The following is a 21,608-nucleotide window of genomic DNA, read 5'->3' as shown; positions in this document are numbered from 1 at the left end:
CCCATAAATAGCTGTAGTGCAATGTAACTTCACTGCTGAGCGGCAATTATGACATATATTTTTTCGTAAAAAAGGCTGTATTACACAGAACTTGCACCCCAATAATAAGCAAGGTTTTCTGGAATTACTTATTTATCATATAGTGCAAACCTAAAAGCAGCAGTATAAGAGCAATTTGGATCCCCAGTTAGTGCAGCAAGTTGTAATAGAATTGCTCCTGTTACCCAGGCTTTACACTCTCCTATTGCACCCTGTTCTCCTTTTATAGTGTGGATGATGCCTCCTTATCCTTTCCCTACACGCTGAATAATCTTTTCGTTAGCTTCTAAATCGATTTTTCAGCACAATAAAGTCTTTCTTACCACTTTCCCTAGCGCCTGCTGACATATCTCCCTGCACAAAGCACACTGGAAAATGGCTGAATCCAAGATGGCTGTCTGGCTGCTGATTGGCTGCATGCATGGCATTGTGGGTGATCCTTCATTCCCAGAGTTCGTTGCTCCATGTCCTAAAACGTGCAGCAGCCATTTTAGGAAAAAATGTGATTCGTTACCACGAATCATGAGGAAATTCGGCTTCGGTGCAAATCAAATTTTTCCTGAAATTCGTATCGAATTCCACTTCGTCAGCTTCGATTCGCTCATCTCTAATTATGAGTAATGGCAGGTTCTCGTTTTGGAATTCTGTAATAGGGTTATATAACAGAGTTATAATAGAGTTATAATGGAATATAACAGAATTTTAGGATAGAATGCAAAACAGAAGCCTTTAAGAGGTATTCTGTTTTGCTCTGTTCTAATACATGTCTAAGGCCACAAATAACGTTTCCGTTTTGTTCCGTTATATATCACGGAAAAAATAGTCCTGTCGTTTTGCATTCCATTCTAAAATTCTGTTATATGTTGTCATAAATCTGTTATAACAGAACCTTAACGCGAATGGGAACCCATCCTAATATATGCCTGTAGCTCAATATACTGATAACTCATTACTAGCATTTACTGTGAGCTGTAAAATGATGATAACTACACCATAATAATAAAGTAAAGTACCACTGCCTCAAAAATAATCACGGACACATCTATATTTTTTCATGGACATGGAAAAAGTGACCTATTTTTATGGACTGTCCTGAAATTTCTAGATGGTTCGCAACCCTGCTTCACTGCCCTGTCCTTGCTTCTCTTTACTTCTTAGCCATAGCTCAACACACAGGAAATGACTGGGAATATCCATTCCTCGAAGGCCACTGATTAGCTGTGCAGGCATTTCTATCCATAAAGTCAACATTTTAAAGATGGTGCCTGCTCGCAAATGCAGCTGGCGCCATAGTCACGGAGTTTTTGCTGTTTCAAACAGCATAGGCATGGGACGAATGTCTGCGATTGGCCATAAGACAACTGCAGACATTTAACCCCTCTGATGCCATGGTCAAATGTGACCATGGCATCTGAGCGGTGAAGACGCAGGGGCTGTAAGCTCCTGACCCCATAACAGCCTTTCCCGGCTTAGATTAGGGAAGCTGTTAATTGCCAGTGACAGTTTAGAGCCTCACGCAAACTCCAATACCTATTAATAGTAGATTCCAATACAGGCCTGCAGGTAGAAGCACTGTATTGGAATATAGTGAATGGTGTTTTTGTGATGGATAAATACCCATCATAGAATAAAACTGGCAATCCGATGACTGCTAGTCACCTAGGGTGACTTAAAAAAAAGTTAAATAATTTTTTTTAAAGTTTTTAAAAATATAAGTTAAAATCACCCCCCTTTCCCAAAAATTTCAATTAAAATAAATAAAAAAATTACAATATTTATCCCATATGGCAAATGATCAAAAAGTCACACACTTCAAAACTGTATTACTGAAAAGTACAGATTACCCTGCAAAAAATAAGCCCTCAGACAGCTCTGAAGACATAAATATAGAAAAAAATTATAGGGATTAGTATATGCCAATAAACTAAGAAAAAAACATTTTACAAAGTGTTTTTCAGTATTATTACAAAGAAACTGTATAGGTTTGGTATTCTTGTAATCTTACGAACCTGGAGAATGAACAGGCCAATTTTACCGCATAGAGAATGTCATAAAAAAATAAATAAAAAATAATTAAAAAAAACTGTCTGAATTGCGTTTTTTCCAATTCCACCCCATTTGGAATTTTTTTCCACCTCCTCATTGCCTCATATGCAATATTAAATGGTGCTTGATATATAAACTTAATAATATGTTGCTTTTACATTTATGTATGTCATGGTATAGTATATATTTACATTAATAACATGAATAGTAGTATGATAAATTATAGGTAAATATCAGAAGGATGGATGGATGGATGGATGGACAGACAGACGGATAGATGGATGGATAGAAAGAAAGATAGATAGATAGATAGATAGATAGATAGATAGATAGATAGATAACCAATGAAGGTATTTAACACCAGTGAGTGAAGACATATGTACAGCAAAGATTTTTACAACAGATGTTTGATGTTCAAAATCAAAATGAAAAGGAGAGTAAATTAGACGAGAACAGAACTTTTTTTAATTGCTGGCATGTGTGTTTTATTATAGACAGTGCTTGTATTCCTCCTTTTGTTAGGTTCTTTCTTGGGTGGTTATACATATTCAGTTCATCTTACATTTCAGTTCTTACTTTAAACTCTTAAGCCATTTATTTGTGAAACCCAAGATGAACCTGCACTATTTCATGGGATTGTCAGAGCGTAACATAAACCAACTTCATTCGTGCTGTTAAACTTGTCATTTGTTTATTTTCCTTCTGCACTTCTAAAGACAGCACTAAAATATATGAAAATGATGTTCACAAAGGCGATACCTAATTGCTGCAGATCCTGGGAAAACAACGGTGTTCAATAAGTGTGATAAGATGCAAAGATTTACGATGCAGAATTTATAGGAAAATTGTCACAGGAAAAAACGTATAACATCCAGAATAGATGCAGGTCTTAAAGGGGTTGTCCCACAAAAAATATTCTACAGTTTTCAAACCAGCCGCTGGATCTGAATACTTTTGTAATTGCATGTAATTAAAAATTTAGCATAGCCACTGAGTTATTCAATAAAATGTATCTGTATAGCTCCACCTGCTGTTTGTTATTTTTCGCATTTCCTTGTCCTACTCACTAAGATGTCCACACATGCTCAGTTTCATCCTTTCATGTGAGAGATAAGACATGCCCTCCTGAGCTGCAGCAGAAAAGACACTCCCCTGAGCTGCCAGCTTGATATAAATCTAGCAGAGCAATGAATGGGGAGATCTCTGGATCCATGTGAGGTACAGGGCTGGTTTTAGCTTTGTTAGAAAGAGATTGTCATTTATTACACTCACCTAAAGAATTATTAGGAACACCTGTTCTATTTCTCATTAATGCGATTATCTAGTCAACCAATCACATGGCAGTTGCTTCAATGCATGTAGGGTTGTGGTCCTGGTCAAGACAATCTCCCGAACTCCAAACTGAATGTCAGAATGGGAAAGAAAGGTGGGCTACAACAGCAGAAGACCCCACTGGGTACCACTCATCTCCACTACAAATAGGAAAAAGAGGCTACAATTTGCATGAGCTCACCAAAATTGGACTGTTGAAGACTGACTGGAAAAATGTTGCCTGGTCTGATGAGTCTCGATTTCTGTTAAGACATTCAAATGGTAGAGTCCAAATTTGGCGTAAACAGAATGAGAACATGTATCCATCATGCCTTGTTACCACTGTGCAGGCTGGTGGTGGTGGTGTAATGGTGAGGGGGATGTTTTCTGGGCACACTTTAGGCCCCTTTGTGCCAATTGGCCATCGTTTGAATGCCACGGGCTACCTGAGCATTGTTTCTGACCATTTCCATCCCTTCATGACCACCATGTACCAATCCTCTGATGGCTACTTCCAGCAGGATAATGCACCATGTCACAAAGCTCGAATCATTTCAAATTGGTTTATTGAACATGACAATGAGTTCACTGCACTAAAATGGCCCCTCACAGTCACCAGATCTCAACCCAATAGAGCATCTTTGGGATGTGGTGGAACTGGAGCTTCGTGCCCTGGATGTGCATCCCTCAAATCTCCATCAACTGCAAGATGCTATCCTATCAATATGGGCCAACATTTCTAAAGAATGCTATCAGCACCTTGTTGAATCAATGCCACGTAGAATTAAGGCAGTTCTGAAGGCAAAAGGGGGTCCAACACAGTATTAGTATGGTGTTCCTAATAATTCTTTAGGTGAGTGTATATGATGTCTGATTTTTATTTTTTACATTAGTCATGAGATAACCCCTTTAATAAATAGATGTCTGTACAAGTTTTGTCTCAATAGCTTAGCAGATATCCCATCTAACTGCAACGAAACTCTTTCAGATATATAGAACACCAAACTTTAAGGGTACCTGAAATATCCTTTAGAACCTGTACAGTTCTAAAGGGGTTGGATTACTGTACCTATACACACTATGAAAATTTTCTTCATTGATTCTGTACATCTTCTTTTCTGGTAGCGCATTCTATTGTTTCTTATCTGGGCAAAATTGTGGTCAACTGTCCCCTGCATTCAGTAGTGGACTAACATGCTCAGTAGCTTCCCTACACCCTTCCTCCTCTTAGGGCTGACATAGTGGTCTCATAGTGAACGAAGCGGCCTAGACACTTTTCATTCATTAATTTCTACTAGTGTTGAGCAAATCAAATCAAACAAGTTGACGTTGATCCAAATTTCGGGAAAAATTTGATTTGCCGCAAAGCCGAATTTCCTCGCTCTTCATGGTAACGAATCAATTTTCCCTGAAATGGCAGTAAAAAAAAGATACATACCTCATTCATTTTATCACATAGAGGCCGTCACAGGCATCTTGATTGAAGATGCCACACAAAATCTCACACAGGGTCATGTATGATGTCAAGAAGCCGGCGTATTGGCCAGGCAAGGTGACGACACCAGTAATGACATCACTTTGCCCCAGCAGGGTGATAACATCATCACGTCACCACGCAAGATTTTGCACGGTGTCTTCTATCAAGATGGCTACGATGGCCTCTACACTAGCAAATAAAGTTAAGTATTTTATTTTACCTTTTTTCTAACCCCAGAAATGCCTAAATGGCGGAGTGATCGCCGTACCCTGTTATTATGCCCACTACATACAGTACAAACCAAAAGTTTGGACACACCTTCTCATTCAAAGAGTTTTCTTTATTTTCATGACTATGAAAATTGTAGATTCACACTGAAGGCATCAAAACTATGAATTAACACATGTGGAAATATATACATAACAAAAAAGTGTGAAACAACTGAAAATATGTCATATTCTAGGTTCTTCAAAGTAGCCACCTTTTGCTTTGATTACTGCTTTGCACACTTTTGGCATTCTCTTGATGAGCTTCAAGAGGTAGTCACCTGAAATGGTCTTCCAACAGTCTCAAAGGAGTTCCCAGAGATGCTTAGCACTTGTTGGCCCTTTTGCCTTCACTCTGCGGTCCAGCTCACTTCAAACCATCTCGATTGGGTTCAGGTCCGGTGACTGTGGAGGACAGGTCATCTGGCGCAGCACCCCATCACTCTCCTTCATGGTCAAATAGCCCTTACACAGCCTAGAGGTGTGTTTGGCGTCATTGTCCAGTTGAAAAATAAATGATGGTCCAACTAAACGCAAACCGGATGGAATAGCATGCCGCTGCAAGATGCTGTGGTAGCCATGCTGGTTCAGTATGCCTTCAATTTTGAATAAATCCCCAACAGTGTCACCAGCAAAGCACCCCCACACCATCACACCTCCTCCTCCATGCTTCACGGTGGGAACCAGGCATGTTGAGTCCATCCGTTCACCTTTTCTGCGTCGCACAAAGACACGGTGGTTGGAACCAAAGATCTCAAATTTGGACTCATCAGACCAAAGCACAGATTTCCACTGGTCTAATGTCCATTCCTTGTGTTCTTTAGCCCAAACAAGTCTCTTATGCTTGTTGCCTGTCCTTAGCAGTGGTTTCCTAGCAGATATTCTACCATGAAGGCCTGATTCACACAGTCTCCTCTTAACAGTTGTTCTAGAGATGTGTCTGCTGCTAGAACTCTGTGTGGCATTATAAACCCAAAACTAGACTCAGAACAGCATGATTTAAATAAGTACAAAAATCTTTTATTGGACATACATTTGTTAAAACATACATATCCATATATATATAAGCAGCACAAAGCCACACAGGATAATTCCTACAGGTCTGTTGTAAAATGTAGCAATAAATAATCCCAAACTGTGCAGAGTATACTCAGTCACAGTCCACAGTTAAAAAAGTACAAAGTGCATAGTGCTCAACATGAACAATGACCTAGGGAAAATAAACAATACAAATGAATACAGACCAAGTAGTCCTGGATCCCTACACGTGTTTCGCGTTTGCTTCCTCAGGGGATACTGTTGGTGTGTGTCGACTGTTCATATATAGTCTGCAGATTGACTGAGATGAGGGTCACCTGGGCTGCAAGTAAAGGCTAATAACAAAGGGCTGGAAGTGAGATGCGCTCCACGCTGGAACGCTTCATCACTTCCGGTCCAGTCGGTGTCCGAACACTTCAAAATAACTAATGGGCCTGGGCAATCATTCGTGGAGGACCTATATGTACTCTTACTAGGTGCAGAAGATGTGAGAGGAGGCGGCGAGAAGGAGGCCAGGGAAGACCGCTCCACAGGGCACCACATCCAGGAACCGGATATCCGGTATGCGGCCCACCGTGGAACGCATCACTCCCAGAGCCAACCGACGCGGCCACCTCTCACATCCCAGCCCGATGTGATAGTAGATCACGTGGACGCACTCGACGCATAGTGCGTTCCACACTGGGACGCAAGTAATACTCCACTCTCTGGATCGAGCATGAACCAGATGAATGTATATTCCGTTCCACATTAGGGCGCAAGCGATGCTCTGCTTGCTAAATTGGAGGTAGATCTATACAAATATTCAAGTATTTATGGGTATACACTCCAGGGAGGACATCCCCAAATGAATACCATGCCAATAACATAAAGTGCATCAGATGAATCATTATATATAAAAAATATACTGTGGAACAAATATGAATTCATGAATCCTATATATCATATCTGTCAAAACATTTAATGTTCATTTATAAGTTAAAATTAGTGATGGAAAAAAGTGAATAAAAAAGAGAGAAAAAAGGTGATACATGCCAAAAGAATGATAGATGTGATAAAAGGTGATAAAATAAATGGTGATAAGTGTGATAAAGGTGAAGTGAAATAAGTCTTATATGGATATATATATAGTTAAAATAATTGCCCCTATTCCTACTACATATTATACATATATACCCCTACTCGGGTGGGATCCATTAATAACTATAACCATTAGATGTAACAAAGTCTTTACATTTTCCATTAGTTTTCTGTGATTGTGAGAACACTTTGTATCCTCCATTTATGTGGTTTCCCTACTGATACTTCTTATTGTGCACAGTTCATCGGCCAACCGTGTTATTCACTCCTCCACGGACACTGTTATCCGTCATATATACATATATCGCCAAAAGCAGCCTCAGGGAGTTGCGACCAAAAATAGCCTATTAATGCAGAAAAGAACATTTTTAATAGATTAAAAACACAAGACTGTGTATTAAAAAGGTCAAAGAGATACACACCACTTAGACCTACCGAGGAATTCATACACTGAGAAATAAACAGCAGACATTATTAAACTACCCCAAAAATGGCGAAAAGCTTAAAGCCTCATTCAGGCCATATGGCATAACAGTGTTCAGCTCGAAAATCCATTTAACCTCCTTTTGGGCGAGGACTTTCTTCCAATTACCTCCCCTCCCACCTATCAAGACCCTGTCAATGCCTCTTACCTTCAAAAGGGAAGCATCACAGTTGTGATGGGTCTTGAAGTGTCGGGGAACCGTTTTTAGGTTGTATGGAACATCCTCCTCCTTCGCTCCCAGGATTCCAAGAACGTGTTCTCGTGTCCTTCGTCTCAACTGTCTCGATGTCATTCCTACATAGGATAGATTACAGTGACAGGTGGCAACGTAGATCACCCCCACTGTTGTGCAAGAAATCGTGTGTGTGATCTCGTAGTTCTTACGCCCAGTACAATCTGTGAAAGAATTTGTTCACATAATATTGGGCCATGCCACACATTTTCCACACGGACGACATCCCCATTTGGGGCCCTTGAACCCAAAGAGGTTCCCTGTAGTATTACCCTCATAGTGACTATGGACTAAAATGTCCTTTTAAATTCTTTTCACGCCTGAAAGTTAGAGAAGGATGGTGTGGTACATAACTCCATAGGGTATGATCCAATCTTAGTATATTCCAATGTTTCCCAAGGATGGAGGTAAGTTCCTCATGTCCAGAATTGTATGATGTGATAAATCTCACCATTTTGCTTTCATTCTTCTGTTTTCCCCGATCCTCCAGCAGTTTAACTCTTTTACTGTATTTAGCTCGCAAGTACGCCTTTCTTACCGAGCGATCACTGTATCCACGGTCTTTAAATCTCTTGGTTAGATCCACTGATCGTTTTTCAAAATCCTCATCCCTAGAACAAATTCTTTTCAACCTTAAGAACTGTCCCACCGGTATACCATCAAGTAATTTGCTCGGATGATAGGAGTCGGCACGGAGGAGGCTGTTCACAGCGGTCGGCTTCCGAAATAAATCTGTGTGGATAAAACCATCGTTATCCACAAGTAGAGCCACATCTAGAAAGTCCATTTTAGTTCTCCCCATCTTATAAGTAAGATGAATATTTACATTATTTGTATTGAGGAGTGTCATGAACTCCTGTAGATCCTCCATATTTCCCTGCAAAATCATGAGCACGTCATCTATATATCGGCTCCACATGTGGACCTTCTCGATGTGTTTTATTGGATCCGTCAAGAAGATGTTTCTCTCCCACAGCCCCAGGAAAAGGTTTGCGTAAGAGGGCGCACAAGACGCCCCCATCGCGGTTCCCTGGAGCTGTAGGTAGAAAGATCCCTTAAACATGAAAAAATTGTGGCGCAACGTGAAATCAAGTAGTTCGAGGATAAATCCCGCATACTCATTTCGTGTGTTGGAAGTCATCAGATAATGTGTTGCAGCTAGGATCCCATCGTCATGGCGGATAGATGTATAAAGTGACTCAACGTCACACGTCACCAAAATCATGTCTTCATCTAATTGCAGTCCGTCGACTTTTCGTAGTAGATCACCGGTGTCCTTAAGATATGACGGTAAACTGTCAACGAACGGTCGCAAAACATGATCAATTAGTTTGCTGACAGCCTCACACATGCTGTTATTGCCTGAGACTAGTCAGTATGCCTTCAATTTTGAATAAATCCCCAACAGTGTCACCAGCAAAGCACCCCCACACCATCACACCTCCTCCTTCATGCTTCATGGTGGGAACCAGGCATGTAGAGTCCATCCGTTCACCTTTTCTGCGTCGCACAAAGACACGGTGGTTGGAACCAAAGATCTCAAATTTGGACTCATCAGACCAAAGCACAGATTTCCACTGGTCTAATGTCCATTCCTTGTGTTCTTTAGCCCAAACAAGTCTCTTCTGCTTGTTGCCTGTCCTTAGCAGTGGTTTCCGAGCAGATATTCTACCATGAAGGCCTGATTCACACAGTCTCCTCTTAACAGTTGTTCTAGAGATGTGTCTGCTGCTAGAACTCTGTGTGGCATTGACCTGGTCTCTAATCTGAGCTGCTGTTAACCTGCGATTTCTGAGGCTGGTGACTCGGATGAACTTATCCTCCGCAGCAGAGGTGACTCTTGGTCTTCCTTTCCTGGGGCGGTCCGCGTGTGAGCCAGTTTCTTTGTAGCGCTTGATGGTTTTTGTGACTGCACTTGGGGACACTTTCAAAGTTTTCCCAATTTTTCGGACTGACTGACCTTAATTTCTTAAAGTAATGATGGCCACTCGTTTTTCTTTACTTACCTGCTTTTTTCTTGCCATAATACAAATTCTAACAGTCTATTCAGTAGGACTATCAGCTGTGTATCCACCTGACTTCTCCACAACGCAGCTGATTGTCCCAACCCCATTTATAAGGCAAGAAATCCCACTTATTAAACCTGACAGGGCACACCTGTGAAGTGAAAACCATTTCAGGTGACTACCTCTTGAAGCTCATCAAGAGAATGCCAAAGCAGTAATTAAAGCAAAAGGTGGCTACTTAGGAACGTAGAATATGCCATATTTTCAGTTGTTTCACACTTTTTTGTTATGTATATAATTCCACATGTGTTAATTCATAGTTTGATGCCTTCTGTGTGAATCTACAATTTTCATAGTCATTAAAATAAAGAAAACTCTTTGAATGAGAAGGTGTGTCCAAACTTTTGGTCTGTACTGTACAAAGAAATGCGGTTTGTGATGAAGTAATTGGTCACAAATCAAATTTTTTTTGTGAAATTCGGCGAACCAGACAAACGTTTTTCAGAACTTTGCTGATTTCTGATGCCTACTTTCAAATTCATGAATTTCTAGTGCTATGTGTGAGGGACTGTTTTCTATGCAGGGGAGGAAGAGCTGATTGCAATGCTCTCCAGTTGTAGGTACTTGATCAGCTGCTGCCTACCCATAGAAAGGGAAAAGAGAAGCCCTCCATATGTGTAAAGAAAGAGAAAAAAAAGCTGAAAAGTACGAAGGAGAGCAGTGAGTTTTTTTAATTACATTGATATAGTTAAAATAATGGTATGCATTGCTCCACATAAATTTTTGAATTTGTGCAAGAACCCCTTTAACATGGAGGCATTCAGCCTAGATGCACATAAATACTCTTTTGGACTGTGTTTCTGGAGATGCTTTTAGATGAGAATACTTTGATACATACAGAGCCAATGAAGTGGAAAATTACTTTTTTGTTTCTGATTTTTATTGAATCTATGAAATCAGAGGTACATGGAGGTACAGTAGGGGACTCATGCACCACTATCGAAGCAACTCTAACTCTAACTAACTTACAACTCTACTATAATACAGGCCTGGAAACAGAAAACAACTTTCTAGAATTAACCAGCAAGACAAACTCAGTGCCATTCCAATTATCTCTGATAATTCTGAAAAAGTTTTATACAGTGTAGTCACAGGCTAACCTACTAAACCCAAGGTAGTCCAGCAATGCTCAGGGTATGGTCCCACTCTATCACTAATGCAGTCCTTAGCTCCTGAAGATTTCTAGGCTGTGGTTGGCAAGCCAACAGAGTAGTAATTTCCTAAATGTGCACCATTTATATTCACTGGTGTTTATATCGCAAAAATGAGCTGGCCACTTCATTCCCCTGTTACAAGGTATTGCAGCTCTATCTGGGCATAATACCCTGATATTATGTGCACCATACTCTTCTGTGGGCATTAGTCTCCAAGTTGCCTGTTGTTGGCCTGTAGGCATGCAACCTCTTCTTCTGTAGACTAGGTGCTTTGTCATCTTCTGCGTGTGTCATCCAGCACACAGATAATGTTTTTTTGTGATGTTATCATCTGAAGATGGACCAGAAATTCAATACCACAAGCATCTTAGCATCATTACCCAGTACCAAAACGGACTGTAGATATTAGCTTAGTTTTTTGTGATAGAAGTTTACTCCAATTTCCGAATCTTAATCCATTTAAGATGTAGTTGCTTGCCTAACCCAGACTTACATTGAACTATCAGCTATCTTACATTTGAGAGAAATGTAATTTTATATAAGTTGCAGAGAAAATATTTTGGCAGCTTGGTGGCAATATCAAATGTTAATAAAATGGATAAAAAATATTTTATAAAATGAGAAGTATGGCTTACATAGCTTTGTATTAAATGATTCCTTATACTGTGTATATTCTTGTCTACGTTACATCCTTTACTCAACTAAGTTATAGAAAGTTAAACAGAATTTTAGGATGTGAACCAAGAGCTATCTCACTCAAGTACTTCATAGTTATAGTGTTTTTTTGGAATGAGGTGGCTAGACTTGACTGCAGTCTAACATTTCCTCTTTCTGAGGGTTGTAATATTTAAATATAATTACACTAATCTAAAGCTACCCATGCATATGAGATATAATGCATTGTAAGGATGTGTGAACCTCTGGAAATAAAAAAATAATTAGATTTGTGTCTGAATATCTGGTATATGACACTCTGAGGTCTCCTAGGACTCTGATTTTTTTAATATACCTTTGTCACAAACTTACCTGTCCGGGCTCCAGCAGCGAGATCTCCAGCTTCAGAGTGACCATTCCGGGAAAGACACTTTGCGAAGCCATGCCCTCTGGTGACGTAACAGCATCCTTAACAGAATGCAATACTCTATTTCTCTCTACAGCGGGCGTGTGCTGGAGAAAAACTAGCAGTGCTTGATTATTCAGCTGTTATTTATGTTTTCTGTGTCTGACTAATGAAGCACCAAGTCATGGACCTATTCGGTTTTGATCCTTGGATAGAGATGGCCTTGCGGTTCGCCCGCCGGTCGTTTCACAGCAAACTTTGCTTGTTCGCTGTTCACCGAACAGGCGAACATATGGCGATGTCCGCTGGCGCCATATTCTTTGCATTGTGCAGAACTTTGACCCATGACACATCCATCAGGTGGGACAGGACAGCCAATTAAGACATTTCAGCACATGGACACACCCCCTACCCTATAAATAAACCCGATCTGGCTGCCATTTTACATTCTGTTTCTTGCCAGTGTAGGGAGAGGTTGTTGTGTGGAGCAGGGACAGACTGTTAGAGAGTATAGAGACACAAAACGCTAGCTAATAGGGCCACAAAAGTCCTTTTAAGGACTGGTAAAGGTGTTCTATTCATAGGTGTGACATACTTAGGGGTGTAATATACTTATAATATACTTTCTAACATTGAAAGTATATTATAATGCATTTGTATTGCGTAGCAGTTGTGTGCGGTTCTGCTTGGATACTGCAGCTATACAGAGGGACAAACACTATTGGAACAACTAATTGCAACTGGTGTGCTATACCAGTTGCCCCCCCCCCCCCAAAATCTGATTGAAGCAGGGTTGTGATATACCTATAATATCATTTCCATATAGTGCATTACAGAGTGCTATACAGACAGACAAACGTCATTGTAACAATTAATTGCAACTGATATATCAGTTGCTCACAAAAAAAAAAAATGATTAAGGGGTTCTATATACCTGCTTCCTCAAATACTGCTCTTCTATAGCGACTTTGTCACAGGGTCATTTTGAAAATGACAGGCAGAGGAAGAGGCAGGGGTGGTAGGGGTTGGGCAGGTGCACCAGGCCGGAGCCTAAGTGGGAAGTTGGAGACGGTGCATGAAATTACGCCAAAGGACTTACCAGAGTTGGTTGAGTGGCTCACTCAGCCTTTCGCTTCTGCACCCTCCTCATCCTCTGTATCTGCACCCTCCTCACTCTCTGCTGTGTGCACCCCCAAAGAGACCACCACCACCACCATAGCTCCTCCACTTGAGTCAGAGTAATTATCATCAATTCCCAGACCTTACCAATGCGCAGCCATTCTTGGCATTGGATGAGGAAGAGGAGGTAGCAACGGCCGCCACCCAGCTGTCTGACAACATTACCCAGATCAGCCCAAGGAGGGGGGTCCCCGCTGTTGCTGCCTACTCCGAGATCTCTAATGTCAATGGTGGTGAAGGTGACGATGATGATGTGTCGATGGACCTCACGTGGGTGCCCACAAGAGAGGAAGAGGAGTGCACAGGAGGCAAAAAGCAGACTGCAAATGTATCTGGAGTGAGCCATCCACCATGCACGGTCACATCTTGCGCTCCCAGGACGCCGGCACATGGCTCCGCAGTGTGGGAATTTTTTAACGTGTCAGTTGCTGATAATAGTGTTGCCATCTGCAGCCTGTGCTGTCAACGCATAAGTCGCGGTAAGCCCAACACTCACCTGGGGACAACTGCCTTAAAAAGGCCTCCCATCACCGAACCCAGCATTGCCGACATTGCCGTCAGAACCCACAAAACCACACTCCTGGTGCTCTACGTCCTGCGTCTTCTCCTTCTCGTCTCCCCTCCCATTTGTCTTGACTACACCTTTCACCGTGCCGTCGTTGCGTTCATCTGGCACAAGGCAGGCTTCCGTGGCCAAATGTTCGAGCGTAACTACTGCCATATAAATTGGTGGACTCGGAGGCCTTTAGAAAATTTGGAAGGTGCCCGGAAGGAAATATTTCTCCCAGACTGGCATCCCTGAACTATATGGCCACGTTTAGCATCAAGTTAATATATCTCTGGCCCACAGTGTCTGTGCCAAGATACATCTGACCACACACATGTGGTCTAGCAAACACGGGCAGGGAAGGTACATATCTTTTACTGCCCATTGGGTGTACCTTCTGACGGCTGTCAAGCATGTAACCCGTGGCACCCGTATGTATTTAGTGTTACCGCCACGGATTGCATGCAGGCCTGCCTCTTATTCTCCTCCTCCTACTCCATCCTCTGTCTCCTCCTCGGCTGACTCCTCCTTTTCCACTGCTACCGCCTCTTCCACTGCACCCCCCAAGCTCCCCAGAACCTATTCAACGTGCCAGGTGAGACATTAACATGCTGTGCTGCAGCTATTGTGCCTGGAAGCCAAGAGCCACAGCTGTCCTGCACTGCTTTCAGCTCTGCAGTCACAGGCCGATCAGTGGCTAACCCCACTCGATTTGACAGTTGGCAAAGTGGTGTGCGACAATGGTGGCAATCTGCTGTGCACGCTGAAACAGAGCAAAATGGCACACATCCTGAACTTAGTAGTGCAGTGATTCGTTGCCAAATACCCCGGGGTCTTGCAGCAGGCCAGGAAATTCTCTGGCCATTTTAGATCCTACGCGGCCATGACTCGCTTTGCTAACGTTCAGCGGCGACACCACTTGCCCGTCAGATGTCTGATTTGTGACAGCCTGACACGCTGGAACTCCTCCTTGTATATGCTTGATAGGCTTCTCCAGCAGAAACGTGCCGTTAACGACTACCTGTACGAACTCTGCGGCAGGACAGATTCTGGGGAGCTTGGTTTTTTTCACCACGCCAGTGGCTGCTCATGCGTGATGCATGCAGACTTCTGCGGCCATTTGATGAGATCACCAAACTGGTCAGTAGCAGCCAGGGTGCCATCAGTGACATCGTACCTTACACCTTCTTTTTGGAGCGTGCATTGCATAGTGTCATTGATTAAGCTGTCGATGAGCAGGAGCAGGAAGATGAGAAGTTGCAATGCTGAATGAATTCCTTGGGGGGCTACTCCATCTGAGACAAGTCAGCAGGAGTCTGAAGAGGAGTCAGAGGAGGATAGTGCCTGGGGGGAGGAGGAGGAGCAAGAAGATCAGGCTTTAAACTTTTCTGGGATCCTTGGTGTTGTCTGTGAATGGGGGGAGGAAATCGAATAGGACATTCTTATGGGCGATGAGCAGAAGCCAGACTGCTTCACCGCTTCCAATTTAGTTCAAATGGGGGCCTTCATGCTCCAGTGTTTGAAGAGGGACCCCCGTATAAAAAGCATGAAGGGCAAAGACCAGTACTGGGTGGCAACGTACTTAGACCCCGGTACAAACACAAAATGGCAGACATGTTACTAGCATCACAGAGGGCTGCCAGAATTCAGCATTTCCAGGCCTTGCTGCGAGAGATGCTGCAGGCGATACCACGTGTGGCACTTTTTTGCAGCCTACGTGCGCAAAGGGGCCCAAATTCCAATGAGTACCTTTTAGGAGGGCATTGTTAGGCATTTATATGCCAGACTTCTTCTCACGCTTTAGGGCCCCTCAAATGCCAGGGCAGTATAAATACCCCACATGTGACCCCATTTTGGAAAGAAGACACCCCAAGGTATTCTGTGAGGGGCATGGCGAGTTCATCTAAGTTTTTTTTTTGGCACAAGTTAGCGGAAATGTTTTATTTTTAATTTTTTCTCACAAAGTCTCCCTTTTGCGCTAACTTGTGACAAAAAATTTAATTTTACATGAACTCGCTATGCCCCTCATTAAATACCTTGGGGTAAAATACCTTGCAAAACACGGACACCAGCAATGTGCTTTCCGCATTTTGCGGATCCGCACATTGCCAGAACTATATAGAAAATGCCTTTTCTTGTCCGCATTGCGAACAAGAATAGGACATGTTCTATAGGCTCTACAAAAAACACAGTGTTCGCTCGATCAGGCCTGATCATGTGCGCACACTTGCGTTCAGTCCGCCCCACCGCAGTGACAGAAATTTTATTTTTTCTGATCACTGCAAAAACACTGCAAAATCGCTGCGGCGCTATAAAAAGATCAGTTTTGAGGGGCATGGCGAGTTCATAGAAGATTATTATTTTTTTGGGCACAAGTTAGCGGAAATTGATTTTTTATCATATTCCACTAACTTGTGACAAAAAATAAAATCTCACATGAACTCACCATACCCCTCACAGAATCCAAATGCGTAACATTTTTTAGACATTTATATTCCAGACTTCTTCTCACGCTTTAGGGCCCTAAAATGCCAGGGCAGTATAAATACCCCACATGTGACCCCATTTTGGAAAGAAGACACCCCAAGGTATTTCATGAGGGGCATGGCAAGTTCATGTAAAATTTTATTTATTTTTATTTTTTGTCACAAGTTAGCGGAAAGGGAGACTTTGTGAGAAAAAAACATTAAAAAAAATTTCCGCTAACTTGTGCCAATAAAAAAAACTTCTATGAACTCACCATGCCCCTCACGGAATACCTTGGGGTGTCTTCTTTCCAAAATGGGGTCACATGTGGGGTATTTATATTGCCCTGGCATTTTAGGGGCCCTAAAGCGTGAGAAGAAGTCTGGAATATAAATGCCTAACAAGGCCCTCCTAAAAGGTACTCATTGGAATTTGTGCCCCTTTGCGCACGTAGGCTGCAAAAAAGTGTCACACATGTGGTATCGCTGTACTCAAGAGAAGTAGGGCAATGTGTTTTGGGGTGTATTTTTACATATACCCATGCTGGGTGAGAGAAATATCTCTGTAAAATGACAACTTTGTATAAAAAAATGGGAAAAGTTGTCTTTTACAGAGATATTTATCTCACCCAGCATGGGTATATGTAAAAATACACCCCAAAACACATTGCCCTACTTCTCCTGAGTACGGCGATACCACTTTTTTGCAGCCTAGGTGCGCAAAGGGGCACAAATTCCAAAGAGTATCTTTACGATTTCACAGGGCATTTTTTACGCATTTGGATTCCAAACTACTTCTCACGCTTTAGGTCCCCTAAAATGCCAGGGCAGAATAAATACCCCACAAGTGACCCCATTTTGGAAAGAAGACACCCCAAGGTATTCCATGAGTGGTATGGTGAGTTCATGTAAAGTTTTATTTTTTGTCACAAGTTAGTGGAATATGAGACTTTGTAAGAAAAAAAAAAAAAGCATTTTCTGCTAACTTGTGACAAAAAATAAAAACTTCCATGAACTCACTATGCCCATCAGCGAATACCTTAGGGTGTCTACTTTCCGAAATGGGTGTTTCTACTGTCTGGGCATTGTAGAACCTCAGGAAACATGCTCAGAAAGTCAAAGTGCGTAAATTCGAATTTTTGCACCATAGTTTGTAAACGCTATAACTTTTACCCAAACCAATAAATATACACTTATTGCATTTTTTTTTATCAAAGACATGTAGAACAATAAATTTAGATAAAAATGTATATATAAATGTAGTTTTAATTGAAAAACTTTACAACAGAAAGGAAAAAATGTAATTTTTTTGCAAAAATGTCGGTCAATTTGGATTAATATCAAAAAAGTTAAAATGTCAGCAGCAATGAAATACCACCAAATGAAAGCTCTATTAGTGAGAAGAAAAGGAGATAAAATCTATTTGGGTGGTAAGTTGTATGACCGAGCAATAAACCGTGAAAGTAGTGTAGTGCAGAATTGTAAAAAGTGGTCTGGTCATTAAGGGTGTTTAAGCTAGGGGAGCTGAGGTGGTTAAAGGGCTTCTGTCACCCCCCAACCCCCAATTTTCAACTTATTATATTTGTTAATGTAAGCAGATTCCATATATGCCCCTCTTACCTCGGGCAGTGCAGTAATTACAGTAAAAAACTTACTTTTATTATATGTAAATTTCTTCACTACCAGTTGGGCGGACTTGTTGTTAGCCGCCGCATCCTCTGTTTGAAAAAACGCCCCCTCCTCCACTTGATTGACAGGGCCAGCGAGCGCTCTCCTCCTCTCGCTCCTCTCGCTGGCCCTGCCTGCAGCCTCAAATCCCACGCCTGCACTATACCGCTCGTCATTCGGCGCAGACGCTCTGAGAGAAGGACGGCCGCTCCTTCTGGGTGTAGGGCTGACGTAATCGGCGCGGGCACACTGAGGAAGGAGCGGCCAAGCGGCCGTCCTTCTCTCAGTGCGCCTGCGCCAAATGACGACCGGTACGGCGCAGGCGCGGGATTTGATGCTGCAGGCAGGGCCAGCGAGAGGAGGAGAGCGCTCGCTGGCCCTGTCAATTAAGTGGAGGAGGGGGCGTTTTTTCAAACAGAGGATGTGGCGGCTACCAACAAGTCCGCCCAACTTGCTGGTAGTGAAGAAATTTACATATAATAAAAGTACTTTTTTACTGTAATTACTGCACTGCCCGAGGTAAGAGGGGCATATATGGAATCTGCTTACATTAACAAATATAATAAGTCAAAAACTGAAAATTAGGGGTTGGGGGGGTGACAGAAGCCCTTTAAGATGCATAAAAATGTCCCTGATTAAAATACATATTTTGGGGGGGAATTTTTGCCAGTGATCGCCCTCTGGTATGTCACTGTCCATGTTGTGGGACGATTTGTGCACTTCTAGTAATTATTTCTTGGCTGCAAATATGACCTGACCATTAAAGTGAATGGGGCCTGCCGCGAACGAGAACATGTGGGCCTGGGGCCTGCCGCGAACGATCGTGTTTTGCGAATCGTACTGGCTGATGTTTGTCCATTACTATCCTTGGACTCAGTGCTCTATTTAAACCCCTTCCTGGCCATACACCCTTGCCAGTAATAGCTTCAGACTCCCTATCTGTGATTCTGGTTCTGATTCTGTGCGCGTGTGGGTTGCTATCATTGCTATTGACCTCGGCTTGCTTTTGACCACTCTCTGTCTTGTGTTTTAGTTCTATGCTTTCCGTCCTGACTTTGGCTTGGCTTTGTGAATACCCTCTTTACTGTTTTGTCCTTCCGGTTCTGACTTTTACCAGTATGACGCCATATCTGTGTTATTTTGTCTCTGTGTGTGTATGCCTTGCACTGTAACAAAGTAGGGAACGTTGACTAGTTGACACAAAGACACATACTGTAGACAGTGTATTCAGTCCACCCCCACTGCTCCTGTGCTCCGCCTCCGTGACTCCGTCTCCCGGCGGCCGGCCACGTAACGTCACTCACTCCGACGTCATGCGCCTGCTCCGCCTTCATTAATAAAGAGGGAGGAGCATGAGCCTGCGGCATGACGTCACGTTACGCTGCCGCCGGCCGCCTAGTTTTAGTGTTTGAAGAGCGGGAGCCAGCCTGCCTGCCCGCCCACTCGCCCAGTGCCCAAGCAGCCAAACTGCCCATGCCCAGGCAGTGAATGGATATATATCTTGTATATATCACCAGGTGATGTGATGTCTTTTGTGCACTGTCTGTGAAAAAGAAAAACTGATGTAATTGTGAATACTATCTGGAGTCCTGACAGTCCCAGTCCCAGTAAGTTAGTGATAGATTATTAGATAGTAGTAGTACATATACTTTGCACAAGTAGCTCACTTAGTCATTTACATAAGGAACGGCGGGTCCGTCTTACAATAGGGAAACTGTCAGGGACACTGTTATGGGGGGGGAGATATCTGTGGATGATGACTCTTATAATTTGAGAAAGCTGAACCCCCCCCCCCCCCCCGGAAAAAAAAATTATCTACAGCCCTGTGCCTACTGTGGTAGCAATCTTTTGATCTTTAAAAAAAAAAAATGAATTTTTGCTGTTTCTCTAACACTGACAACAATGGCAAATAATGTCAGAGTAAATGCATGGTTGACTGTGTTATTTAACCTCGTCATGACTTTGCAATTTTCCATTTTTGCATTTTTGTATTCTACTCCCTGCCTTCCCAGAACCATAACTTTTTTATTTATCCATTCACACAACCGTATAAGGGCTTGTTTTTTGCAGGACAAGTTGCACTTTCTTTTTGCATTATTTAATATTGCATACAATGTATGAGAAGCTGTAAAAAAAATTCCAAATTATGGGAATGAGGAAAAAAGAACAATCCCACCATGGTTTTATGGGCTTTGTTTTTCCCTATGCAGTAAAACTGACCTGTTCAGTTCATTCTCCAGGTCAGTATAATTACAGTTATACTACTTTTATATAGTTTTACATGTGTTTTAATTCTTAAATAAAAACTTTGGAAAAATGTACCCAGCCAGCTAGGATCCTACTCTGTACTGATGAGGAGCAAGGACCCTGAAACATCTGTCTATGGATGGATATTTGGCTTGGCAGTATTTCCTTGGCCTAAAAAGGGGATTTTGACTCATAAGGAGCCACTTCCACAAGGTGACGCTAGTGATATGGTTTACTTTCCTTTGGAGATACCTGTTTGCATATTTTATTCCCATGGAGCATTACCAATAAGTCTCCATACATAGCTGGTCTCTTTTTGGAGACCCAGCATCCCAACTAAGGAACATCCAGTACAAATTAGATGGTCAATGTCCAGACACAATTTGACCCTGTTCTAATGTATATTGCCACTTTCTCTGAAAACTGAAGCTACCACAGAGTATTAAAAAAGTCTTAGAGAACCCCAATTCTGCCTCAAAGAATCCTTGGTAATAGCAGCACAAACCTGTTTTCACGCCAAACAGGTAGCAAGCCTTCATCCAGACACAAGGCTCCCAGATCCCAACTCAGAGACATGGCTTCTAAACCCAGCTGCCTATTTAAGGACAGCCAGGTGCTGCCAAAACCCGGAGTGGCATTTAAAATCCGGTCCGGTATTTAACCTCATCTGTCTGTAAAACAGCCCAGCAGCACATGCTCGGAGGAAAATATCTGTTTTCCCAGACCAAACCTCTCACTGTGTCACAATGCCTAAAACACACGAAGAAAATGATAAATGATAAAGGAATACGCCAAAAATAGTAAATTACCCCCATGGCTGCTTCATTGAAGACAAAATGGATCACATGATGTGCACATCTCTTACGCATTTTAAACTGTGTAAGAGTTCACAGCTAAAGTCATTCCTATACGCCTGTGTCGATCTAGAGTGAAAACAAAAGCTAAGTTCCGAAATCACACGGTAGACTGCTTAATGCAATGCATCTGGAATTTATATGCTACTAGAAACAAAGCAAGGTGATAATCAAAATAAATGAAGAAAAGCATACAATGTATATTGCAAAAATAGTGTGTATCTATCCCATGTATGATTCTACTGGTAAATGTGTACAGAAAGATCAGATTTCAGATTCAAATCATGTGGTATAGCTGTGAACACTCAGTATGATGAGGAAGGGCCTCCTTATGTCTCTTCCACTATTGGGCTTATTAACCCTCTCTAAAGCTATCACTTTTAGATGATTTGTAT

This window comes from Bufo gargarizans, chromosome 4, assembly GCF_014858855.1.
Source record: "Bufo gargarizans isolate SCDJY-AF-19 chromosome 4, ASM1485885v1, whole genome shotgun sequence".
NCBI classification, from domain to species: domain Eukaryota; kingdom Metazoa; phylum Chordata; class Amphibia; order Anura; family Bufonidae; genus Bufo; species Bufo gargarizans.
Note: the sequence above shows the minus strand (reverse complement) of the source record.